This window comes from Macaca thibetana, chromosome 6, assembly GCF_024542745.1.
Source record: "Macaca thibetana thibetana isolate TM-01 chromosome 6, ASM2454274v1, whole genome shotgun sequence".
Lineage (NCBI taxonomy): Eukaryota > Metazoa > Chordata > Mammalia > Primates > Cercopithecidae > Macaca > Macaca thibetana.
The window spans coordinates 62,193,250-62,204,480 of NC_065583.1; positions in this window are offsets into that span (position 1 = coordinate 62,193,250).

Here is an 11,231-nt window from a genome sequence, read left to right on the forward strand (position 1 = left end):
TTTTGCTTCTGCCCAGCTGAAGGTAAGGAAACTAACTCCAGAGAAAGTTGTGAAGTTTTAAAAAAATCTCTGTCCCGGTTTGCTTGTGTACTCTTCTCTTTTGCTCCAAGCCCTTACTCTGCTTACTCAGTGAAAGCATCTTCTTTATGAGTGTAAGGAAATAATTGTGTGGCACTGTGATACATGCAATAAAAATGTACGCACAAATAGTCTGGGAGGAGAGAAAAGAAGTAACTCACATTCCCTGGGAAAATGGGGAAGATTTCACAAAGGACGTTCCATCCATTTGAGTCAAAAGGATGAACTGGAGTTTGCCAAGCAGACAGAAGGATACTACAGGCAAAAGTAAGAGAAAAGGGAAAGATAGGTTTAACATTTTCCAGCAAGCTGCAAAGTACTGAAGCAAAGATGTGCAACTTAAATGCAGCCCACAGAAAGGTTTATGTTGCCTTTGTGCCTTAACTACATCTTTGTGGGAATGTGCCAATGAACATGCCTGATTCAAAGCATGGCTATAATTTCACCATTCTTCCAAATTATTCTTTAATTGTCCACTGTTTCAACTCTATCTTTCAAGTTCTATTTATTTTTGGAGGATTATCATAAAACCTTATCTTGTCCTCAAAGTAACCAGATGAGTGAGATAAAGAGTATAGTTTTTTTTCTATTAAATAATAGAAACTCTGGGATAGAATAAGAATCAAGGTTTTAAGACAGTGATCTTTTCCCATTGCTTTAATAGACCTCAATCGCCACTCATGGCTATTACGTATCACTAATGGCTGTACCTCCATTTTAGAGTATTTTTCACTCTTTAAGCAGAATTATTTACCTCCTACGATAACGTAGGCACAAAAACACATCTCTTGCTAGGAAAGCTTGCTAGAACTATAAGCTGCTTCAAAACGTGACTTTATCTACAACTGTCCCCAACTGGGTCAGCCACACTCCCCATGAAACTAAGTTCTTTGTGTGTTTCTAACTGGCCACCCCTTAAGACATTCTTAGGAATTATAGTGTTGTCTCTAGCCGGAATCCTTATTTTTCTATGATTGCACCATTGGTCTCTCTGCGTGAGTTCTTCCCCACCTGAATTATTTTCTCCTTTTGGACCATCTCAAATCTCATGTGAACCTATCCCAAATATCACAGTGACCAGTTTTGTTTTGTCTTGTCCTTGAGGACACAATTTTACATTTTCAACTCCTTTTAAGACCTTTTTAAATAAATAAATATGCCTTAAATTCCTGGCTCTATTGATAGAGCTCTCTTGTGTGCCTCCACTCCCTCTACTCACCAAATGCTAGTCCAAGTTGGGAATGCTCTACTTGATTTGAAGCAAGACAAGTTCCCATCTTAGTCCTGTATTGCTCCAAGAACAGCACCCTTACCTAGTAGATTTTGACTTCCACATTGTTCTCCTTCAATAGCCTTACTTCTTTCATTGTAAGTACCAATCCTCGGGGTAAAGAGTTGGTATAATACTTACTATCATGTGTGAGTTCTCACTCTTCATAGCAATGGCCTCCTGGACTTAAAAAATTTATTCAACATCGTTGTGGATTAAAAATGACCTTAAAGTAAAGATATGGCCAAGATTTTAGTTGTTAGTCCCTTTGTTAAGATCTCAGAAGGATATAAGGGTGTGCCTTGTAGACCTTTTCTGTGAGACACCAGGATTTCTAGGAATCTGAAGGTGGTATACCACAGCAGTTTTACCGGTGGCCCAAGGTAGAGAATAGCCTGTCTCAGAAAAAGACAATATGGGTGTGGTTTTTGTCTAGTGGAGTGGTTTATAATTCAATATATAAGAAATTCGCAAAGTTTTTAAAAGAATTTTACTAGATTGAACTGTAAAATATGGGAACCGTATAAAATTTAAAGAAGCCTTTGAGCCTTTAAGCTTCTATGGCCAGAAATGAGACTGAGAAGACTAATCAGTTGAAACCGTGGTCCACTTTTATGGAAAAGGAAGAATGACTGGGAGTGGGGGTTGGGTGGTGGGAAGTCCAGAGGGAGGAGCCGAGACCTGTGGAGAGTAACTCCCAGGGAAAAGGGTTATTCAAGGAACCACCAACACGTGCCTATCTAAATTTTAGAATCTCTATGGACCAGGGACTGCTATGTAATTCTAATGTTTCCTCCTTTTTGAATGGGAGAGAGCTATTCTATCTTTGTTTCATCACAGAGGCACACAGTTTGTCTCTTTCATTCACAGGTCTTCAGAATGAGAGGTGTCATACTTTTAAAACCTCATTTAAGAAGCCTAGTAGAGGCCAGGCACAGTGGTTCAAGCCTGCAATCCCAGCACTTTGGGAGGCCAAGGCAGGCGGATCACTTTAGGTCAGGAGTTTGACACCATCCTGTCCAATGTGGCGAAACCCCAATCTCTACGAAAATACAAAAATTAGCCAGGCGTGGTGGTGGGCACCTATAATTCGAGCTACTCAGGAGGCTGAGATAGGAGAATCGCTTGAACCTGGGAGGCAGAGGTTGCAGTGAGTCGAGATCATGCCACTGCACTCCAGCCTGGGCGACGAGACTCTTGTCTCAAAAAAAAAAAAAAAATAAGGAAAAAAATGCCTAATAGATGCTTGGACTTGATTTAAATAATGGGGATCCTGAGGCTTGAGGCTTCAGTCTGGTCCTAATGTCCTGATGATGTAGTAGGATGAAACTGCTAGAGTTTTATAAGGAGTGAGTTTATTTTATATGTAAGAGAAACATAAATAATTTATGGACAGAGGGTGGACGGTGGCAGATTTTAAGTGGACACAACTTGTTCTTTGACACTTTAACCCATCAGAGATGGAGGGTACGGCCCCCTCTCTTAAATCTGGATGGGCTCTGTGAAGTTTTATCCAACAAAATATGATAGAAATGACATTGTGCAAGTTTCTAGGTCCAACCTTAAGAGACTATTATCTTCAACTATCTCTTGGGACATTTATTCTTGGAGCCCTAAGCCATCATGTAAGATGTCTGGACCCTGTTGAAGAGATAATATGGAAAGGCCCTGAAACTACATGTAGAGAGAGAGGCCCACCTGAGCCCAGACTTCCGGTCATGCCCTCTAAGGTGTGTTAGTAAACCTGTCTTTGGCGCTCCAGACTAGCTATGCTGCCAGCTGAATATTACTGGGCGACCCTGCTTAATGCCACATGGAGCAGCAGAATTGCCCAGATGAGTCCTCTGAATTCTAGACTCACAAAGCCATGGAACATTACATTACCAAATGGTTGCTATTTTAAATCACTAAATTAGAGAGTAGTTGGTTACACAGCATACAAAGTTTAACATTTAATTAACATTACATTTGATGATCAAATTATTGTAAATTTGACCAGTGGAAGCGCTTTTGGTTTGTTCTGGCACAACTAAAAAACTACATGATCACTACGACAGACCAGGTGGCTTAAACAACATAAATTTATTTTCTAACAGTACTGAAGACTGGAAGTCCAAGATCGAGGTAATACATCTGGTTTCTCTACAGGCCTCTCTCCTTGGCTTGCAGATGAGCATTTTCTTGCTGTATCCTCACATGGTCTTTGGTTTGTGCATGCACATATCAAATATCTCTCTCTCTTTAGTCTCTGTTCTTATAGGGAAATCAGTCATATTGAATTAGGGCCCCACCTGTAGGATCTCATTTAACCTTAATTACCTCTTTAAAGGCCTATCTCCAAATACAGTCACAGTAGGGCTTAGGGATTCAATATATGAATTCTGTCAGGGACACAATTCAAGTAATAACAATCATCTTTGTAAAGGATATTAAAAATAACACCCTTTATATTATGATTGTCACATAGTTTACTTTTACTTATGCATATAACTGTAAAAATAGTTATTTTTTGCTTTAAACAATTTTATATATATATAATTTTTTTTTTTTTTTTTTAGACAGAGTCTTGCTCTGTCACCCAGGCTGGACTGCAATGGTGTGATCTCAGCTCACTGCAACCTCTGCTTCCTGGGTTCCAGTGATTCTCCTGCCTCAGCCTCCCAAGTAGCTGGAACTACAAGCACATATCACTATGCCCAGCTAATTTTTGTATTTTTGATAGAGATGGGTTTTCACCATGTTGGCCAGGCTGACCTCAAACTCCTGACCTCAGGCGATCTGCCCATCTTGGCCTCCCAAAGTGTTGGGATTACAGGCGTGAGCCACCATGCCTAGCCATCTTTTGAAAAAATTAAAACACAAGAAACCTTTTTAAAATATATACTCACTTATTTAGTATATTTGGGACTGCTAATTTTTAATGTAGATCCAAGATTCCAAGAAATTCTTTTTTCAATTTTCTTTTTAAAAAAATTTGACTCCTTAAAAAAAGGAACTCTTGGCCAGGCACTGTGACAGCACTTTGGGAGGCCGAGGCAGGAGGACCACGAGGTCAGGAGTTCAAGACCAGCCTGGCCAATATGGTGAGACCCTGTCTGTACTAAAAATACAAAAATTAGTCGGGCTTGGTGGCGGGCGCCTGCAGTCCCAGCTACTCAGGATGCTGAGGCAGAAGAGTCGCTTGAAGACAGGAGGCAGAGATTACAGTGAGCCAAGTTTGTGCCACAGCACTCCAGCCTGGGTGACAGAATGAGGCTCCATCTCTCAAAAAAAAAAAAAAAAAAAAAAGAAAAAAGGAAAAAAGGAACTTTTTTTTTTTGGTTTTAACATTTCCTTTTTAACTTTTATTTTAGGTTCAGGGGTACCTGTGTAGGTTTGTTATGTAGACAAACTTGTGTCACAGGGGTTTGTTGTACAGATTATTTCATCACCCAGGTACTAAGCCTAGGACCCAATAGTTATTTTTTCTGCTCCTCTCTTTTCTTCTACCCTCCATCCTCAAGTAGGCCCCAGTGTCTGTTGTTCCTCTCTTTGTGTCCACATGTTCTCATCACTTAGCTCCCACTTATAGGTGACAGCATACAGTATTTGGTTTTCTGTTCCTGCGTTAGTTTGCTAAGGATAATGGCCTTCTCCTCCATTCAGGTTTCTGCAAAAGATACAATCTCATTCTTTTTTATGACTGCATGATATTCCATGGCATATGTATACCACATTTTCTTTATCCATTCTGTCATTGATGGGCATTTAGGTTGGTTCCATGTCTTTGCCATAGTGAATAATGCTGCTCTGTGAATAATTCACACGCTGTGAATACATGTGCATGTATCTTTATGGTAGAATGATTTATATTTCTCTGGGTATATACCCAGTAATAGGACTGTTTGGTCAAATGATAGTTTGTTTTTAGCTCATTGAGGAATCGCCATACTGCTTTCCACAATGGTTGAACTCATTTACACTTCCACAAACAGTGTATAAGTGTTCCCTTTTCTCTGCAACATTGCCAGCATGTTATTTTTTTACTTTATTAAACAGTCAAAAAATGATGATGGTATCTCATTGTGGTTTTGATGTGCATGTCTCAAATGATCAGTGATATTGAGCTTTTCTCATATCCTTTTTGGCTTCATGTATGTCTTCTTTTGCAAAGTGTCTGTTCATGTCCTTTGCTCACTTTTTAATGGGGTTGTTTGTCTTTCTCTTGTAAATCTGTTGAAGTTCCTTATAGATCCTAGATATTAGACTTTTGTCAGATGCATAGTTTGCAAATATTTTCTCCCATTCTATAGGTTGTCTGTTTGCTCTGTTGATAGTTTCTTTTGCTGTGCAGAAGCTCTTAAGTTTAATTAGATCACCGTTGTTAATATTTGCTTTTGTTGCAATTGTTTTTTGTGTCCTTGTCATAAAATCCCTGCCCATTCCTATATCCAGGATGGTATTATCTAGTTGTCTTCCAGAGTTTTTATAGTTTTGGTTTTTACATGTAAGTCTTTAATCCATCTTGAGTTAATTTTTGAATATGGTGTAAGGAAGGGGTCCAGCTTTAATGTTCTGCATATGGCTGGCCAGTTATCCCAGCACTATTTATTGATAGGAAGTCCTTTCCCTTGGTTTGGTTACTGTAGCCCTGTGGTATAGTTTGAAGTCAGGTAATGTGATCCCTCCAGTTTACTCCTTTTTTATTAGGATTTCCATGGCTATTTGGGCTCTTTTTTGGTTCCACATGAATTTTAAAATAGTTTTTTTCTAGTTTTGTGAAGAATGTCATTGGTAGTTTGACAGGAATAGCACTGAATCTTTAAAAAACATCCTTTTATATTTCTTGTAGTTCAGATGCATTGGCAACAAATTACAAATACACTAGTTTCTTTTGTCTAAAAGGGTTTTGTTTTGCCCTCATATTTGAAGGATATTTTTGCTGGATATAGATTTTTTGTTTGTCTTTGTTGTTTCCTCAGCACTTTAAAGGTATTGTTCCATTGTCTCCTGACTTGCATAGTTTCTGAGAAAAGACTTGTTTATGTTGTTTTTCTTTGCATAATATATTGCTTTCTTTGTCTACATTTAGCATTTTCTCATTATCACTGATTTTCAGCAATGCCATTATGAAGCATCATGGCGGTATGTGTGTGTGTTAATCCAGTTATGGAGGCCAGGCACAGTGACTCACACCTGTAATCTCAGCACTTTGGGAGGCTGAGGTGGGCAGATCCCTTGAGTTCAAGAGTTTGAGATCAACCTGGGCAACTGGCAAGACCCCATTTCTACTAAAAATACAAAAAAATAGCCAGGCATGGTGGTGTGTGCCTGCACTGCCAGCTACTCAGGAGGCTGAGGTGGGAGGATCACTCGAGCCTGGGAGATGGAAGGTTGCAGTGAGCTGAGATCATGCCACAGCACTCCAGCCTGGGCAATAGAGCCAGACCTTGTCTCAACTATGGGTTTTTGAGTTTCCTGTATCTTCAGGTTTATAGTTTTCACTAAATTTGGAAAATTTTAAAGCTATTTTTAAAGTATTTTTTCTTCCTCTTATTTTCATTCTCCTGGGTCTCTAAGTAGATGTATTATAGCATCATTAATTGATCAGTGTTCCTTGCTCTCTTGTATTTTTTTCTAAATTTTTCCTAATTTTTTCCTATTTTTTTTCCTATTTTTTTTACTATGTTTGCTTTCTCTTGAATAGCCTCACTTGCCATGTCTTTAAATTCTCTGATCTTTTCTTCCAAAGGGTTTTAGAATTAAGCCCATCCAGTGAATTATTTCAGATATTCTATTTTTCATCTCTAAAAGTTCAATATAGTTCTTTCTACCATCTGCTTTTATTAAGTTAATGTTTTTCCTCAGATCTTGTGCATATTTATAGCTGTTTTACAGCCCTTTTCTAATTCCATTATGTGTAATTTCTGAGTCTCTTTTTTTTTCTTTTATTGTTTTTAATTGACATACTGATTTTCCCGCTTATATCTTGTGTCATTTTTTTTTTATTTCCTTAAGTTGGACTTCACCTTTCTCTGGTGCCTCCTTGATTAGCTTGATAATTGACCTTTGGAATTCTTTTTCTGGCAACTCAGGGATTTTGTCTTGGTTTGGATCCATTGCTGGTGAGCTAGTGTGATTTTTGGGGGGTGTTAAGGAACCTTATTTTGTCATATTACAGTTGTTTTTCTGGTTCCTTCTCATTTGGGTAGGCTATGTCAGAGGGAAGATCTGGGGCTCAAGGCTGCTATTCAGGTTCTTTTGTCTCATGAGGTGCTCCCTTGATGTAGTACTCTCCTCCTTTTCCTAGGGATGTGGCTTCCTGAGAGCCAAACTGTAGTGATTATTATTTCTCTTCTGGATCCAGCCACCCAGCAGGGCTGCCAGGCTCTGGGCTGGTACTGGGGGGTGTCTGTGCAGAGTCCTGTGACATGAATCATCTTCAGGTCTCTCAGCCATGGATATCAGTACCTGCTTTTGTGGAGGTGGCAGATGAGTGAAATGGACTCTGAGTGTCTTTAGTTGTAGTTGTTTAATGCACTAGTTTTGTGCTGGTTGACCTTTTACCAGGAGGTGGTCCTTTCAAGAGAGCATCAGCTGTGGTAGTATAGAGGAGGATCAGCCAGTGGGCAGGGCCCTGGAACTCCCAAGAGAATATGACCTTTGTCTTTGGCTACCAGATTGGGTAGGGAAGGACCATCAGGTACAGGAAGGGTTAGGCGTGTCTGAGTTCAGACTCTCCTTGGGGCGGGCTCTTGCGGTGGCTGTTGGGGATGGGGGTGTGGCTCCCAGGTCAATGGAGTTGTGTTCCCAGGAGGATTATGGCTGTCTCTGCTGTGTCATGCAGGTTGTCAGGGGAGTGCAGGAAAGCTGGCAGTTACAGGCCTCACCCACTTCCCATGTAACCGAAAAGGCCGATCTCACTCTCACCATGCCCCGCAACCAACAGCACCTAGTTGGTTTCCAGGCAGTGGGCAAGCAGGGCTGAGAACTTGCCCCAGGCTACGAGCCTCTTGGCTGAGGAAGCAAGCAGGGCTTTCGCACCTCCCCGCCTATGGAGTCTGCACACCTGATTCACACCATCCGCCCCCCCGAGTTCTGGCCAGGAGACTTTGTGTTCAGTTGAAATTGTTACAAAGTGCAGCTGGAGGTTTCCTTCTCCCTGCGGTCTTTTCCCTGTTCCTTTGGCAGACCTCTCCAAGGATCCCTGTGAGACAAGTCAGAAATGGCTTCCGTGGGGACCCAGAGAGCCCACAGGACTTTTCCCACTGCTTCCTCTACCCATGTATTTTACTTGGCTTTCTAAATTGTCTCAGCTCCAGGTAAGGTCAAATCCTTCTCCCACGATCTGAACTTTCGGGTTTCCCAGTGAGGGTGTGTGTTCAGGGGCAGATGATCCCTCTTTCCCACTTTCACAGTTTAGGCACTCACAGTATTTGGGCTATCTCCTGGGTCCTGCAGGAGCAATCCGCTTCTTCAAAGGGTCTGTGGATTCGCTCAGCTTTCCTGGTATATTCCTGCAGTAGTTCCTGGAGCAAGAGTTCACAGTGTGAGTCTCCACCCACTGCTCTGTATGAGCGGCAGCTGTGATTTAGTCCTGCCTCCTATCCGGTTTTTTTTTTTTTTTTTTTTGGTGCCCAAGGTATTGATGGGAGTTGCTACAATCCTCATTCCTACTTACTTACTGAAAGAAGTTCCTCCTGGTTTTCACCTAATCCTAGTTGGGGAATGGGGTGGTAGAGACCCAGTGTTTTCTTCTGTTTTCTATGTGGCTGTTTCTGTTCCCATCTAGATTTATGGTACTCCTCTGAGACACTCTGGCACTCTCCCTCTGTTTTATTTTTGTTTGGTGTTTTTAAAATGTAGTGTTTTGAGACAGGGTCCCACTCTGTTGTCCAGGCTGGAGTGCAGTGGTGCAATCATGGCTCACCGTGATACACCTCAAATTCCTGGGCTCACGCAATACTCCTATCTCAGCCTCCCTATTAGCTAGGACTACAGGAATGCACCACCCACGTCTGGCTAATTTTTAAATAATTTTTTGTAGCGATGGGGTCTTGCTATGTTGCCTAGGTTGGTCTCAGACTCCTGGCTTCAAGTGATCCTTTCACTTCATCCTCCCAAAGCACTGGGATCACAGACGTGAGCCACCATGCCCAGACTAAAATGTAGTTTTCATTGTTCTGGTTGTCCTTGTGAGAGAGACAAGTGCTAGAACTTCTAGTCTGCCATGTTTTCTGTGTCTATTGACTGATATTTCTCTCGTATGAGTCACATTTTTCAGCTTCTGTTCCTGTCCAGTAATTTTTGATGGAGTGCCGACATTGTCCCAAGCAATTTCAAAGTACAGCAGGGAAAATTCCATTCAGTTTCAAGGCCTGAGAATAATCCTGTGATTCAAAGCTCTGCTCTCTGGGCTTACAACTCCTGGCTCTGCACGCAGAGCTCTGCCTTCCTGTAAACGTTGCATATTTGTCTATGTTCTATATCTATTATTTTCTCTACAACAGCTTTTTACTTCATTTTTTGGCTCATTTAATTTCTATCCTCTCTGTTCAGTGTGTGCTTTCAGTCATATCTCTTCTCCCTTGGGCCATTTCTAATTTAGCCTTGATTTATGAGATAATTTTGCTGTTTTCATTCCTGAGTAAATGCAGGTCCTGTAAATGCAGCCTAGGCAAAAGTGAGACCCTGTTGATCAATTAATAAGTTAGAATGTTTTGAATTACTGCTTTCCTCTGTTTCATGAAATTATTTTGGAGGGTGGTTTATTTACATTTTTATTTTTGAGACTGTCTCACTCTGTCACCCAGGCTGGAGTGCAATGGCACAATCATGGCTCACTGCAGCCTTGACCTCCCCAGGCTCAAGTAATTCTCTCATCTCAGCTTCCTGAGTAGCTGGGACTACAGGCACGTGACACCATGCATGGCTAATTTTTCTGTTTTCTTTTCTTTTGTAGAAGGGGTTTCACCATGTTTCCCAGGCTGGTCTTGAACTCCTGGACTCCCACTTTGACCTCTCAAAGTGCTGCGATCACAGACATGAGCCACTCCTCCTCCCCTGCATTTTTTGAGACATGGTCTCACTCTGGACCCAGGCTGTAGTGGTGTGATCACTGCTCACTGCAGCCTCAACCTCCCCAGCTCAGACAATCCTCCTGCCTCAACCTCCCAAGTAGCTGGGACCACAAGAACGTGCCATCATGCCTAATTTTTAAATTATTTGTAGAGATGGGGGTCTCCCTATGTTGCCCAGGCTGGTCTTGAACTCTTAGGCTCAAGCAATCCTCCTGCCTGGGCCTTCCGGTGCTGGGATTACAGGAACTGGCCACTGCACCCGGCCTAGAGTGTTTTTATATGTTCCAAAAAAAAAAAAGTTTTGAGAGTAAATTTGTGTGGATTTTTTTTTCACATGTGGTGTCAACTATTCACATTATAATAGTAAATAATCTTATGGACAAGTGTAGGAAAGAATATGGGGGGCTGTTTTTTCATTCAGGAACACAGTGCTTTATTTGTAAAGTGAATCATGATTTCCTTTAAAAAAATCACACATCTTTATGGAGGATATTTTTGGATTCTTTGGTATCTTGTTAAATGACACTTTCATTTACTTCCTTTTTTCCCTTCACCAATAAGCCTCCAGAGGACATCAGTTCCTCTGAAGATGGCCTCCTATTTCAGAACTAATTTCCCAAAATATTCACATCTAATCACATACAATTTCCAACTCTCTATTTTTCAGTAGCCAGTTATTTGTTCTATTTCACCATTCAAAATGAGACCCTCTCCTTCTAAACTCCAGTTCATATTGTGTCAGTACCAGTAGAATCCTTTTGCACTCTTCTATGTACCCCCTTTCCAATCATTTTCTGCTATAGTGTGAGGTCTAGGAGACTCAG